Source organism: Euprymna scolopes, chromosome 6, assembly GCF_053919585.1.
Source record: "Euprymna scolopes isolate OS-2025 chromosome 6, ASM5391958v1, whole genome shotgun sequence".
NCBI lineage: Eukaryota > Metazoa > Mollusca > Cephalopoda > Sepiida > Sepiolidae > Euprymna > Euprymna scolopes.
In genome coordinates, this window is record NC_136487.1 from 109,335,107 (window position 1) to 109,351,784 (window position 16,678).

General features: G+C 38.2%; 1 protein-coding gene across 3 annotated transcripts in view; it reads right to left on the reverse strand.

The window, feature by feature from the left end:
• The window catches only part of LOC145277854 (uncharacterized), a 59,910-nt gene extending 46,029 nt beyond the window's left edge, over positions 1-13,881 (reverse strand). The window contains exon 1 of one of the 3 annotated variants that reach the window (XM_080129803.1): positions 13,852-13,881. The gene's annotated coding sequence lies outside the window, so the exon portion shown is untranslated. Of the gene's footprint in view, positions 1-9,115; positions 9,236-13,851 lie in introns of those variants that run through there. The other 2 variants (XM_080129801.1, XM_080129802.1) reach the window with 2 other exon arrangements.
• Between the last annotated feature and the right edge of the window lie 2,797 nt (positions 13,882-16,678).

The window sequence follows — 16,678 nt, forward strand, 5'->3', positions numbered from 1 at the left end:
TGTGGGACCCATGTGTTGTATCAGGTCGTCCCTCCATCTCGTTTTTGGTTTTCCTTTTGGCCTCTTATTTTCACAAAGTGTCCATTCCATTGTCCTGATGGACCATCTGTTGTAATGTTGTCTGGCTACGTGCCCTGCCCATCTATGTTTGGATGTTTTCATGGCAGTATTAATATGGCAATAACTCTTGTTTGTGGGTGGATCCAGATGTTTGTCTTTCTATCTTGTAGAGTATGTCTAACATTATCCTCTTCGTCTTCCTTTGTGCCACTGCCAAGATTTCACTTTGGCGAGTTGTCAGGGCCCATGTTTCACTACCGTAGATCATCACAGGTAGTATATATTTATTGAAGATCTTCCCTTTGATTGATCTATTTGCTTTTCGGCTTTTCATGATATTCTCCACTTTCCCAAAAGCTGCCCATCCCAATGCTATCCTTCTCTTTATCTCAGGGAGGAGATCTCCATCTTTCATAATTTTCTTTCCCAAGTAGATGTAGCTTTCAAATCCCTCAATGGTCTTTCCATCAACAATTATTGGCGACTTGGCAGCATGCTGGTTTAACATCACCTTAGTCTTCCCAAGATGCATGCTGATGCCAACCAATTTGCTCTTAGAGTTTAGAATGTCATTTACTTCCTGAGGAGAGTGTGCCATCAGCAAAGTTGAGATGTGACAGGTGTTTTCCATCGATGTTGACTCCGTTACCCTCCCACTTAACCTGACTGGAGACAGGCTGCGAAAAATTTTGATGAGATGTTGTCACCTTGTCTTGCTCCCCTTTCCAGCTTGATCTTGTTGCTGTCACGATGGAGCTTTAAAGTAGAGGTAGCCCCACTGTACAGGTCTTTCAGCAAGGTGATGTATGCAGAGTCAACTCCTTGCTTCACAAGGGCAGTGAACAGTGGATCAAACTCTATAGTCGAAAGCCTTTTCGTAATTCACAAAGCAAAGCACAGTGGAATCTTGTATTCATTGGCTTTCTCTTGCAGTTAACTGACATGGTCGATGGTGGAGTAACCTGCTCTGAAACTTGTTTATTCTTGCGGTTGATGATTGTCTAATGTCCATAGCATACGTCTTAGACCTGAGAATACCTTGTATGTCACTGGCAGAAGGCTGATTCGCCGATAGTTCTTAATATCTGCAATGTCTCCTTTCTTATGAATGATGACCACTGATGCATTCTTCCATTTATCTGGAACTTTTCCTCTGGAGAGGCACTTATTAAACAGTTTTGTAAACATGTCATCAATGTTCACCACCGCTCTGTAGTACTTCTACAGTAACACCATCCTCTCCTGCAGCCTTGCCTGACTTCAGTCGCTTAATAGCTGCTCTCACTTCCAATGGGAGGATGGGTGGAGGATATTCCTGATTTGTTCAGTGCATGAAGGGTTGGAGGATGTTCTGGTTGTCTGGTGGCATAGAGGTTAGCATAGAACTCCTCGCACCTTGAAACAATTCTGTCTACGTCATGAATGAGAGTGCCATCTTCTTTGAGATAGGTGATGTTTCTGCCGAGATGCTGCCTTTTTTTTGATGGACTTAATGTTCTTGTTTATTCAAGGGCTTGTATTATTTGTTGTTCATTGAAATTTGAAATTTCTTTTGCCATTCTCTGTCTCAGAGTCTTGCATATCTCAATGTACTCGATGTGCTGTATGTTTGTACCACCTGTTTTCATCTGTTGTTGTTTCTCAGGGTAAACAGCGAGCGACCACCGAATGATCAGAATGTCTCTTATCATAGGCACCAAGCTAGAGAGGACAAAGCGTATCAAGCGACACAAGAAACCAAACACCCGGGGTCTAGCAGACAAGTCATCACAGTTCCAGCTCCTACTATCCAACAGATTTGAGATGCTAGCAACATCAGAAGATCCAAACACTGACTACAACAAAGTGATATCAGAGATCAGCTGGGCTGCACTGGAAACAGCTGGTCAATACAAACCACAGAAACCACAAACTGTCTACATCTTCGAAGTCAGTTTTAAAGTCAGCACCAAAGTGAACTTGGATGTGTTGAAGAGCGTGGTGATCCCCTGGTGCAATTAGATGGCTGCTGACAAACCCTGGGTGTGGCAGCAGGACTCGGCTCCAGGCTTGGCTTCAGAAGGAGTGCTACGACTTTGTACCCTTCTCTCACTGATCCCACTCCTCCCCCAACCTGAACCCACTGGACTACTTTGTTTGGTCATACATTGAGAACATCACCAACACGACCTCCCACAACACCAAAGCCAGCCTGATCGCTGCCATCCACCAAGTATTTGCTGAGCCTCCATCAGTGATTGTAGAAAAGGCAATAATAGTATTTCTCTTCATTGAGAAAATTAATTTCATTCCTGAAAACTGCAAATCAGATAGTCAGCGTCTGTCTACCATACATTTTTCTTTTTTACAAAAAGCAGTTGTCTGTAAATATATTTTATAATTAAATAAAGTTAATGAAATATTTGATTTTTATACGTATTAAGTATATTTTATTATATAAAACGATTTTTTTCCATATAGTGTAAAAAAGTATATTTTATATGATTGCAAAACACGCATCATTATCATCATCGTCATCGTCGTTATTGTTATGGCTGTTGTTGTTGGTGTTGTTTTTGCTGTTATTGCTATTGTTGGTGTCACTATAATTATTATTACTACCGATATTAGTGTTACTGTTATCATTGTAGATTTTATTTCTATTGTTGTTGGTGGTGGTAATGGTAATAGTGATGGTGGTGATGGAGGAGAAAGGTCGGGAGGGGATCTTTAACCTTGGTGGGGAACCCTCCTAGAGATGATGTCTCAATAAAACTATCCGTGGTGGTGTAACATAAAATTCACTAACCCCATTTATGGGAGAATGTCAAATCAAAATATTGAAAATAACGACGTGAGTGAGGCTGGAACATCTTGCGATGGTCTCACGTCCAGTAGGTGTCCCATTGGTCAACAGGGTGGGTCCTGTCATTATCATACAACTGTTCGAAATTTTGAGGATGTGGCTGGATATAGGGGGAGTGAGAATTGCCAGAGAGTGTCCTAAGACACGAAGGGAGTTGGAACAGGAAATGTCAAAAAACCATGGATGGATGGGGAAAGAAGAGTACTGTGGGAATGCTTTGTAAGAAGTGGAAGTACCAAATCTGGTGGATATATCACAAAAGTGAAGGAAGAATGGGAATCGAGAGGAGGAGGAACTAGAAGTGTCGCGAGTTTGGTATCCCAGTTAAAACAAATTAAAAATAACAACCTACTTTCAGTGATTGCAAGAGAAGAGATTGAATGGATGGTTAGGAATGAAATGAATAACGAAAGTAAAATTGATGGAACTAGCTCTGATGAAAGAACTGACAGAATGGAAGTGCAGAAGAGAAATGTAAACGATGATGGGAGGAATGGAATCCTATGGTTAAGGGAAATGATGAGAAGTTTGAAGGATCTAAGGCAGATGAGATCATTGACTCTGAGACAATGGAATCAGTGAAAGGAGCAGATGTATGGAAAAGTGGTGATGAAGTTTGAACTTTGACTTCTGCAGAAAAAGAAGTACTTCAGAAGTTAAGAGAGATTCTTCTTAGAGACAATATCATAGAAATTCCAAGTATGAAGAGTAGTGATAGGCGGAAGGTGATAAACGAGGTAAAAATAATTCAAGGAGTAATTCACAACATCATAAAAAAGATCATATTGATTACAGAACTTAACAGGCTTCTGCATGCAGCGTCATATGTTATTGCGAATCGTCTTGGCTTAATGCAGAAGAAAAAGAGAGAAATGAAGGATAGAAGGCCATACTGGCAGAGGCGGCTTGAAAAAAGTATTAAACGGTGGCAGAAAAACATTGGTAGAATCGAAGAAATAAGAAAAGGAGTTAAATTAGAACAGAAAAGGGAACAATGAACATTCTAACAATGTTGAAAGAGAAGGTCCATACTGGTGGTATAAAAATTAGGAACTTTGTTGGAAAAAAGTGTTGCATTTTGGCAGAACAACCTTTTCCGGAACAATCAGTCTCAGCTGTATAAAGAATTAAATGGTAGTAAACAGGCGGGAAATAACAACACTCTAAATGCAAAAGATGCAAGGAAGTTCTAAAGTGGGATTTGGTCTGTCAAAGGGCGATATAATAAGAAGGCTAGCTGGTTGGGAGACGTTAGAGAAAGGCTATTAGGAATGCAGCAGATGAAGAACATTGAGATAATCATTGATGACGTGAAGACTGGCATACGAAGGATGACAAACGGGAAGGCACCTAGTCCAGATGGAGTGATGGGCTTCTGGTTTAAACAGTTCCCATGCCTTTATCCACCTATAGCTGCTGCTCTGCAAAGGGTCATAGAGTCGGGAGATGTCCCTGATTGGCTTGTTAAGGGAAGAACAACACTGATTAGGAAAGATCCTGCAAAGGGAACAGATGCCAATAATTATAGACCAATTACATGTCTACCATTAATGTGGAAACTGTTAACTGGAATCTTTGCAGAAAAAATTTATGAACATCTTGAGAGTAATGGTGTTCTCCCTGATGAACAGAAAGGGTGTCAGAAAGGCTCGAGAGGTACCAAGAAGCAACCACTGATTGATAAAGCATTAATGCAGGATGCAAAGAAGAAGAGGAGGAATCTGAGCTTAGCATGGATCGATTACAGAAAGGCTTATGACATGGTTCCTCATTCATGGATAAGTGAAACACTATTGATGATGAAGGTTGCTGAGAATGTGGCAGGGCATTTGGAGACAAGTATGGCTCAATGGAAAACGGTGCTGACAGCAAACAGAGAGGAGATGGGGCAGGTTGGCATTAAACGTGGAATATTGCAAGGAGATTTGTTATCTCCACTTCTTTTTGTAATGACAATGATGCCACTGAGCATCCTCTTAAATAGAGAAAAACTGGGGTATAACTTTGGATCTTGGGGTAGACGCCTCAATCATCTACTGTTTATGGATGATTTGAAAATATTTGGTAGAAATGAAAAGGAAATGGAGAAACTGGTAGAACTTGTGGGGACATACTCAGAAGACATTGGGATGGAGTTTGGGATTAGTAAATGTGCGGTGCTGATGATGAAAAGAGGAGTAAAGGTTCATTTGAATGGAATAGTGCTGCCAAATGGAAAAATCATGAAAGAAATAGAAGATACAGGATATAAGTATTTGGGAGTGCTGGAGGGTGTAGACATCATGAACAGAGAAATGAAGAAAAAGTCAGGAAGGATTATCTTAGAAGAGTGAAACTAATTGCAAAGTCAAAACTGTATGGAGGAAACCTAATGAAAGCAGTAAATGCATGGGCAGTCAGTCTTTTGAGATACAGTGCGGAAATTTTAGAATGGTCTGGTAAGGAGTTGCATGCCATGGATATCAAAACAAGAAAAGTTTTAGCAATGTTTGGTATATTTCACATTCAAAGTAGCATAGCGAGGCTGTATCAAAAGAGGAAAGATGGTGGGAGAGGATTGAAAAGTGTAAAAGATTGTGTTAGAACCGAGGAGATATTGTTGAAGGAGCATGTGGTTAGAAGTGAGGAGTGGATGCTTAAGGTTGTGGCCAATGAAGTGGAGGTATGTGAGACCAAGGCTGATTATGTGAAACGTATGGATAGAGAAAGGGTAGAGGAACTGGCTAGGAAGAAAATGCATGGAAGGTTCTTTCAGGATATAGCAGAAGTGGCTGATGAAAGATCATGGCAATGGCTTAGAGCTGGGTATCTGGCTAAGAGTACTGAAGCTTTTGTTTGTGCAGCACAAGAGCAGGCATTAGAAACACGATTGTTCAAAAAAGTGGTTCTAGGTGAGGAAGTTGCTGCAGAATGCCGGATTTGTGGTAAGACCTCAGAGTCAATTGCGCACCTTGCAGCAGGGTGTAGTGGATTGTCCCAGAGAGAGTACCGCATGGGACTGGATATATTGGGAGGTGTGTAAGAAGGTTGGGGTGAAGTGTGCTGGAAAATGGTTTGAGGAGGTGCCTGATGAAGTGAGAACAAGTGAGGATGGCAAGGTAGAGGTATAGTGGGACAAAAGTGTCATAACGACCAAGCAATTGGAACATAATCATCCGGATTTGGTCGTCATTGATAAGGTCTAAAAAAACTGTCAGATTGTAGACTTTTCAGTACCCTGGGACAGGAATGTGAGAGAGAAGGAGAATGAGAAGTGGAGTAATTATGCTCCATTGACCTTGGAGATAACGCGTATACACAGGGTTAAAACATAAATAAATCCGGTCGTAGTAGGTACGCTAGGAGTAGTATCAAGTCGTCTGGAAGGACAATTGAAAAAACTTCAAATCGCCGATGTTTTAGGTGGCCTTCATACCTCTGCTATTGTAGGCACCACCAACATGCTTAGGAAAACCCTTGATCTTTGAAGCTCCTGGTTTGAAGCCGGGATTGAGGGAAATCCTCTGGAAATGAATCCCATCCCTTTCCAGAGAGACGTTGATAAACGAAATAAGAAGAAGAAGAAGAAGAAGAAGAAGAAGAAGAAGAAGAAGAAGAAGAAGAAGAAGAAGAACAACAACAACAACAACAGCAACAACAACAACAACAACAACAACAACAACAAGGAGAAGCATCATCATCATCATTAGTTATCAGTTATCAATAATAGCGAGCAGCAGTTTAACTGATCGATTTTAACAAGAAAGTGGGAAACTGACTGATGGACATAGCCAGTTATAGTAATGTAATGTCTCCATCAAATTATGATGTATAATCTATGAAATAAATATATTTAAAAATGATCAAAGGGAAATAACTGAGCATTTAAAAACATCAGGAAAGGAACCACCTCTTGTTTATCATGGAGTTCTGATGATCGCATATGACAACAATACCTGTTGTCATGTTTTTTATTTATATTTTTTAATTTTTATTTATTTATTCTGTCCACATACCTGCACAAACAAAAAGAAACACAAGGAATTTTTCCAACAAAATAGTTTTGAACTTCAACTTTAAAATCTTGAACAAGAATCATTATTTTACTGAGAATAATAACGTTGATTCCGAATGAAACTTTGTTCGTGAAAAAAATCTTAACGATAATTAACGAGATAAACGCACATACATACAAATTTGAAAAAAAAAAAAAAAAAAAAAAAAAAAAAAAAAGACTTTTTTTTTTTTTTTTTTTTTTTTTTTTTGTCATTTGATTGACTTTTACGCTTAAATGGACGCTGTTATACAAACTTGAAAATGTCCAGTTTTTTCACAACGGTTTCCAAATTTCATTCATTTTTTTTTTAAGAATACATTTTTGAGAAAGAAAGGGTGAACACTCGAACTATATTTTTGGACCATGAGCTGTAAATTTTAGAAAATTTGTCAATATTTATTAATTGATATCTACTACTTATTGCTAAATTTCACACACACACAAATGGAAGTTATTTGAATTTTAACGACAAGATTCTAGTCCGGGAATTCTTTACTCTTTTGACTCCCAATGTTTCGTCTGCTTAAACTTTAATCACGTGATTGCGGTGTAGCATCAATAAAATAAACCGTTCATTCAAATGTCGCTTGTTATGGATTTTTAGCTGAATACAACATTAAAAATCACTTACGCACTTATGGTACCGGGCTGGCGGGCGTATTGTAACTATTCTGTACTTTCATCTAACAATTTAATAAACATCAATAAAATAAACCATTTAACGCACAAGCGTAGCCTAACTGATTTTTTTTTAATAATTACACAACACTTTAAATTTAAATCAACAGTTGTTAGGTGAAAGTACAGAATAATTAAAATACGCCCCTAGTGAATATCAATAAAGTGATTTTTAATATCGTATTCAGCTAAATCAATAACAAGCAGTACTTGAATTAATGGTTTATTTTGAATGAATTCGCGTGTACTTTTAAAAAAGTATTTCGTCACAAAAATATATTGTAAAACTTGAATTTAACTTTTCTTTTCGTTTCTTTTTACTTTTTTTTAAAATCAGATTATTATCGATTAGAACTCACACCTTGTTCCTTTTGGTTTGTCTTATTATTTGAATTGAATTGATATATTGCAAAGATCCAGCAAACGAACAAGTGTGTGTAAAAAAAAACAAAAACAAAAAAAAAACAATAAATAAATGTTACCATGACTAATAAAAGTTACTTTTCTACCTACATTGCTCATTATTTTTTAGTACTTATTTTTTTTAGAAATAATTACACAACATTTTAAATTTAAATCAGTTCAAACGGTCCTTTGGAAAAGAAATATGTAAAATAAAGTGGTGAATGTGACTGAATGTCACCGTGCTATTTTTTGAATAGTATTTTCAAGTTAAATTCAAATTTTACGATATCTTTTTGTTTATTAAATTGTTAGGCGAAAGTATAGAATAGTTACAATACGCCTGCCAGCCCGGTAACATAAGTGCATAAGTATCGATAAAGTGATTTTTAATATCGTATTCAACTAAATCCATAACAAGCAACATCGGAATGAACGGTTTATTTTATTGATGCTACGTGATTAAAGTTTAAGCAGGCGAAACATTGGGAGTCAAAAGAGTAAAGAGTTCCCCATTCTGTTTTTACCTCCTTTGCATTACTTAATTAAACTAACACATATTACAACCCCCTCTTACGTGTAGCAGCACTGCTCTCTTCTAAAATTGATAATGATCGGTTGATTAGTTTAGGAATGCATCTTGTACATACGAATTCATAAACATATAATCTATAAATGCATATAACACCTTCATAAACATAATAATCATATAATCATGCTTCAATTTATAAATAAAATTACAAATCAAATTATATCATGCTATAATTCAATATCAGTTTGGGAGCAAAAAAATCTTACAAATGTATCTAGATAAAAATTCATAGCATACTTAAACAAAATTCAAGTTATCATAGTTGCATAAAATTGAAGTTTGATACTTGATCCATATCTATCTATATTTTATCTATAAGTTAACAGCGTTTATTGACTTACAATATGGATTTAAAACACAAGTAATTATAAAAATAAAATTTATGGTTGAAATTTGTTTGTAATAAAATAATAAACCACCTGTGACCCATTGAGTCAGTATTTTTAAGTATATTATTAAATATTTATGAAATTTTTTTTGATTTTGCAAATATTTTACTTACAATAATTTTCTGTGCATATCCATTCTTTAGGATCATTCATTTATATTTATTTACTTGAAAATGGATGACGTCATAAAGGATGAATGTTAAGTTTATGACGTTATCTACCCTCTCTTTCTCTTCCTTTTTATCTCTCCTTCTCTTCCCCCTCTTTCCCCATACTCTCTCTCCCCCTCCCTCTCTGTTTTCTCCTCCTATTTCTCCCTTTTTCTTATGGTATCTAATTCTAGCATCCGGGAATTTAAAGAGTAAACATTTCACAGGGAGAATAATATAATGTTAAGCATTTCAAAATATTGTCATCGGGTTAGACAGATTCTTGCTTGAAAGTCAGCTTTATTTTGGATGGCATGGTATGTGCATGCATTTTGACAGATGAAGAGATGAAACAAAGATTACATCATCACTGTTGTTGGGAAAGGAATTAAACCGAATCAGACAAATTATCAAAGATAATCAAGAGGCAGGGCAAGATCAGCAAAGGTACCCTCCTCCTGCAGGACAACGCTCCGGTCCACAACTCGCATGTCGCCAGATCAGAAGCACGGGCGTGTGGTTATGAAATCACCCCTATCCTCTCTACTCTCCTGACCTTGTACCCTCTGACTTTCACCTCTTCCCAGCCATGAAGTTGTTTTTGAAAGGAAAACGTTTCCCAGATGATGCAGCCTTGATTTCTGAAGTCACGTCATGGTTGGAGGACCAACCTGGGGTGTTCTACAAAAACGGTCTCCAGAGCTGCATCAAACGATGGGAGAAATGCATAACTCTGGGTGGTTCCTATGTAGAGAAAAACTAATAACTGTGCCAAGTTCATTGCTCTACTGCTATGGGAAGTGAGTCAGGGGCATTACTTATTGCCCGCCCCTTGTAATCATTCATTTTTTTTATTTGCTCTTCCCTCTCTATCTTTAACCCTCTCTGCATATCTATTCCTCTTACTGTTTTCTCTCCTCACCTCACTTGTCTTTCCTACTTCTCTTCATTGATAATGCAATTTAAAAATATAAAACTATTGATAAGTTCGAAACTGCTAAAAATAATATTTCTCTTCATTGAGAAAATTAATTTCAGTCATTAATGCGATAAAATAGTTTGCCTAACATAGTAGCTCTGATGATCGTCTCAGATCTGTAGTAGTCGATGTTTACACATCATACAAAATAAAAATGTGTAAATCCATTTGCACACACGTCATCTGTGCATACACTATCCTGAATAAAAACAAATAATTATATTTTGAACCAATCAGAAAACCCTGAATTTATTCGAAATGGTCTTTCTGGGAGCTACCTAAATCCTTTAAAAAGAAAAATTTTCTTCAATAAACCAGTGGAATCCAGTTGATCCTAGTCTATGGAACGGTGTTGCTGAGCACTCCATTGTGGGTACTGATCTCTGCAACATGTCTCTCTCCACACACACACACACACACACACACACACACACACACACACAAGCGTTAAAAATCACACAGACGCACACAACTCAACAACATTATCATCTCTCAATCTGCATAACTCAACAATCAATCTGTGTAAACTTTATTCATTGAAATATCCCAAATCTTTCTCACTATTTTACTAATGCGAAATCAAATGAACATTGACTCTTATGAACAACTTTCAATGAATTATAAGTTATAAAAATGAGCAGAGAAGTTTTGAAAATGATTTTTCTTGGCCCCTGAAACTCACAGCTCTTAATTAATTGATTCATACGTCTTCTAATGTCCCAGCTAATGAACCCCCTTGTTTTTACAAGAACTCTAAAATATTTATAAACATTCTATGTTTTTCCTATTGCTGCAAACTTCCATTTTAAAAATATGTAAAATATTTCTCCTGTGACACATATGCCTTCTTAACTCATTATTTTCTTTTGTTTACGTATTAACAATGTCTCACGTTTTTCTCACATATGATTATAAAACCTGCAAAACTTTTTCACTGAAAATATTTCTTTGAATCCGGCTCATCCCAAAATACTTCTCCCATTACAAAACACCCTAAAGTAAAACCCCAAAACTGGTGTGGGACATATCCCAAAAGATTTGCTATGGTAGAAAAGTGTTGTGTACCTGTTCAATAACAGACATTTTTGCCGAATTTTTACAGATAAAGGCTAGTAAGGTCATCAGATGGTTGCTCTTGTGTAGGGATAGCATAAAATAAGTGTTCATAAGTGTGTGTGCAAAATGCCTACCTAAAATAAATTCAATTAAAAAAATATTTGTTGTTTTTTGTTAATTTAATACTAAGCACATCAGAAAATGAAATTAAAGTTAGAATTAAATTTAGCTGTAAATTTATGATACATGTTATATTGTGAAATACAAATCTTCATCAAACCTATAACGACACGTAAACAAAATACAATTTGCATCAGCAGGAGTGAAGACGCTCAAACACCAGGAACAGCCATTAATATGACAATGGCAATCTATAAGCGACAATGGTGCCAACCTGTGCTTTACTATAATGTTTGATTGACTGTCAAGGATGAATTGTCAGAAACTATGCTTTTTTGTATCCATCCCTTCATTACAATTCACAATTCATTATAGCAAAGAATTATCAAGCAAAACACATTGCCCAAAGAAAATAAAAAGGAGAAGACCAGAAAATTTCGATGGATAAAATACAAAATGTGACAAAATATTCATAAAAGGACTTCAAATGACAAACTTAATCTAAATTCATTCACAGACACACCAGTTGTCATATTTGTGACTTTTAGCACCAGTTGTTATATTTGTGTTATAAAGTATTGTATCTCAATATCTGATAACGATGGTCACAATAACAAATTTAGCATATGGTAGCAAGAAAGACAGGCAGAGTATTTATTGAAGAACAAAATGAATGAAAATGTCTTTTGTTGATAAGAAGTTTCTGAAAAGAAGAAAATAACAAAATTCTTGTCATTAAGGTTTGTTAGTGAAAACAAATAGAAATGTCTCTTGCTGACAGGATTTTCCGAGGTGAATAGTATATTAAGGTACTTGTTATTAAAGTTGTTAAAAGAATGAATAATTTGAAATATCTCTTGTCATTAAGGTTTGTTGTTGTTGATGGCAAGTACACGGCTTCTGCTACTATGAGAAAGAAAGGGTGAAGACATTCGAGTGAGTTGTTGCTGCTGCTATTAGAGAGAAGAGTAATCCATACGAGTCCTGCATCTGCTTCTGCTACCACTGCTGCTGAACTGACGTTACAAGCATTTATATATTGTGCATGCAGACGTAGTTGTAGGCATAATTTCAGATGTAAACAATAAGGAACTTTTGCTACTAGATGTGTGTTAAGGATACAGTTAACTTTGCTGTAGGGAATGTTGGTTTCCCTGACTTTGCATTTGTTTTATTCCTATTTAAACCTGGTGTGCCTGTGAGTGAATTTAGATAAAGTTTGTCACTTTTATAAATATTTTATCACATGTTTTTGTATCTCATCTGTTGAGATTGTCTGGTCTTCTCTTTTTTGTTTCCTTGGGTAATGTTTTGCCCAATAATTCTTTGCTATAATGAACTGTGAATTGTAATGGAAGGATGGGCACAAAAAGCATAGTTTCTGACAATCTAATGCATCATTAACAGTTGATCGAATATTGTAGTAAAGCACAGGTCGGCACCTTTGTCGCTTATGGATCGCTGCTGTCATATCAATGGCTGCTCCTAGTGTTTGGATGTTTTTGCTTCTGCTGATGCAAATTGTGTTTTGTTTACATATCATTATAGGTTTGATGGAGATCTTGTATTCCATAATATAGCATACAGAATTTGACACATTGCCTAAGACAGCATCAAGGGTCAAGTGTTATTCCTCTTGGATCTCATGAATTACTCCCCTTTAAACAACAGTGCAGCCTGTGAACAAGAGTGCCCTATGATAGTGGGGAATGCGTCTGATGAAATCAAAAGTAATTATTGTAAATCCAGTAGCTTTTCTATCTTCATCCAACTTTTAACATAATTGTTAAGATACATGGATGAAGTATGAAGCAAAATTTTTTACTTGCAAACTTCATCCATTTTGTAATCAAATAAAAGTAAAATCTATGCTTTAGATATATTTTCTTCCAGTTTTAATAAAATGTTAAACTGTCCGTTGGGTCAGTATTTGTTATCTATATCGTTGAATATTTATGAAAAGCTTTTGGAATTCCCAAATACAGGGTGGCCCACTTAAAAGTAGCCTGATATCTCTAATCTTTCTCTTAACGAATAACTGACACCACAAGACAAAATGCAATTCTTTTCCCAACAAGATGGCACTACATGCCACACACCTCACAAATCACTGACACGAGTTCATGACATGTTTATAGAAGAGAGAACAATAAGCTAAGGGTTATGGTTACTACATTCCACGGACTTGTCATCATGTGATTTTTATTTTGGGGGGACTTTAAAACAAAAATTTTATGCAAATAATCCTCACAATCTAGACCAACTAAAGGAGAACATAATCAACGCTATCAGGAGAATCACCAGAGAAGATCTACAGGCAGTCTTTTATAACACTACAGGCAATTTAAACAATAAAAGAATGTTTCTCCTCTCCACTACATTTTCTGGGCTAATTTTAAGTGGAGCATCCTGTATTTTTACTTACAATCATTTTTTGTTCATTTCAATTCATATATCAATAAATTTAAATGTATTTGAATTTAACTTAACCGGTGAGTCAGTATTTATGTATATTATTTAATATTTATGAAATGTTTTTACTTACAATAATTTTCTGTGCATATCCATTTTTGTAACATCAAGAACTTGAATTAAAATCATTCCTTTGTTTAGTTCATTCAAATCCATCATGTTTTATTTGCTTGAAAATGGATGACGTCATAAATAATACATGCGTAGTGAGTGCAGGCCTCTGCCACACTTGGAAGAAGAAGACTACTAGATTAACCACCCTCAGTGGAGCGACGCGGACATGTTGCAGGATGAGCACTGTGAACATTCGCACTAAAACTGGAAATTCAGCTAGCATCAAAGCACTAGTAGTACTCGAGAAACCGCTGAGCTTTGACCTGCTTCTAGGCTATGATGCCATCAGAGCCCTAGGTGGTGCTCACATAACGCAGACGGGGGTGATACAGTTTCAGTGTGCTGCTTTGAAGATTGATCAGCCAGACTTTATTGTCGAGTTTGACCAGCAGCAGAAGGCTTGGACAGCCACGTGGAAGTGGTCAGAAAACCAGGAACCAGCCAAACTGCGAAATGAGGTAACAGTACTCTGTATAACAGTATATGTTGTATATTGGTTTATATTGGTTTATATTGGAGGAGATGATATATTAAAACGTGTCATGAGTTATCTAGTGGATGTGAGATATTGTTCTTTTAACAGACAGATAATAAACGTATAAATTGTATGTATGTGACCGACCAAATGAGGCCTGCATATGAAAAGGAACTTCGTGATTGGATCAAGAATGGTTGGTTGGTTGATTCCCTACCCCTATGAGAAACTTGGACCTCCCAAAGGCCTGATTCTGCTGATGGCGGTCGCTCAGCACAACAAAGCAAAGGTGAGGCCAGTAATGGACTATCGCGAACTGAACGCACATGTTGATGCATTCACGGCAGATGCTGACGTTTGTGCCAGCAAGTTACGAGAGTGGTTCCAATGTGTCCCTGCTGGATCTAAGAAAAGCATACCTGCAGGTCCGAATCAGTGAAACAATGTGGCCATTTCAGACGGTAGTGTTTGCTGGCAGGAGGTACTGCCTTACCAGACTAGCTGAACGTGGCACCCCAAATAATGAAGACCATTATTAACACTGTGTTGTCACAGGAAGAGACAATAAAAGATGGGACATTGGCGTACCTTGATGACATATATGTGAACGAAGACATTGTGTCATCATCACGTGTGAGGGCCAAATTGGCCGAGTTTGGTTTGACGTGCAAAGATCCAGAACGTTTGGTGAATGGTGTTCGTGTCTTGGGCCTGAATGTTCGACAGGAGCGAGGAACTTTGAAATGGAGGTGCAGAACTGCAGTTCCTGAAGTGCCCGATGTCTTCACGAGGCGAGCAGTATTCTCCCTGTGTGGAAAACTTGTGGGACACCTACCAGTGTGTGGATGGACTCGCGTGGCAACAGGCATCATAAAAAGGAGGGCAAGCGCAGTCACCAAAGGCTGGGATGATGAAACAGCCGACGATCTGTTGGTTTGCATGGTGAAGGAGACCATCGCAAGAGTAAAGCAGGATGACCCAGCCAAAGGAGACTGGTGCGTGCAGAGAGACAAACTGAATGTGTGGGTGGATGTGAGCTCTGTGGCAATTGGTGTGCTGTTGGAGAAGAATGGTGCTGCGATTGAGGATGCTTGCTGGTTGCGACCAGTGAGTGACGCTGCTCATATCAACCTGGCAGAGCTCAATGCGGTGATAAAAGGTATCAACCTGGCACTCCAGTGGAAAGTCAGGAAATTACACATACACACAGATTCGCTATGCGTGTACCACTGGATATCAGACACACTGACAGGCAAGACTAGGGTGCGCACTAAGTCAGCCAGCGAGATGCTGATCAAACAGAGGTTGGAGACCATAAAAAAGCTGGTAACAGAGTACAACCTGTCTGTGGATGCGATATGTTAACCTTACTGATAGGCTCACTCGGGTGCCACAGAGATGGTATGACACCATGAAGAAGAAAGCCGAGCCAGTACCATTATGTGCCGCCTCTATTGAGGTGGCGGATGAAATCAGGAAGATACACCACCTTAGTGGACACCCCGGAGTGAGACGGACATGTTATTTTGTGCAGTTGTCCAATCCATCTGTGTCCAAAAGTGCAGTGAAAGCGGTAGTCAGGGAATGCCAAACATGCCAGTCAATCGACCCCGCGCCGGCCAGATGGCGGAAAGGTCAGCTGGGAGTAAGCACGACTTGGAGCTGACTGGGTATGGACATAACCCACTACGGCAGCCAGCACTTCCTCACTCTGATTGATTGTGTACCGACAAGGTTGTCTATCTGGCGCCCGTTAATAAGACAGGATTCCTCCAGTGTAATCCGTGAATCGGAGTCCATATTTTATGAAAGGGGGCCGCCTGATGAGATCCTCACGGACAATGACACAGCCTTCTGCAGTGAGGAGTTCAGACATTACACAGATGTGCATATGTACCAAGTGGCAACGGCATAGCAGAGCGGTGCCATCGAAGCATGACGAGGATCGCAGCAAGAAAACAATGCACGATCACAGAGGCGGTCTATAGATATAATGCAACTCCAAAGGATAGCATGACTGCTGCAAGCGCACCCACCAATGCGCTCCATTGCTATCAAGTGCACATCAAGGGCATTGACGCCCGTCTGCCTAATCGTCAGGAAACCCAAGGGCCATATAAGTTAGGGAACACTGCTTGGGTGAAGCCTCCCAATAATCGATGCACCAGCAGCTTTCAAAGAGGGTGAATCACTGGCATCATCAGTGAGCAAGCCGTGCTAGTCAATGGTACTCCACGCCATGTGAAGGATATCTGGCCTGCCCTGAATACGAACCAGTTGGCGAGTAGCAGTAATGGTGAATCATCCAACG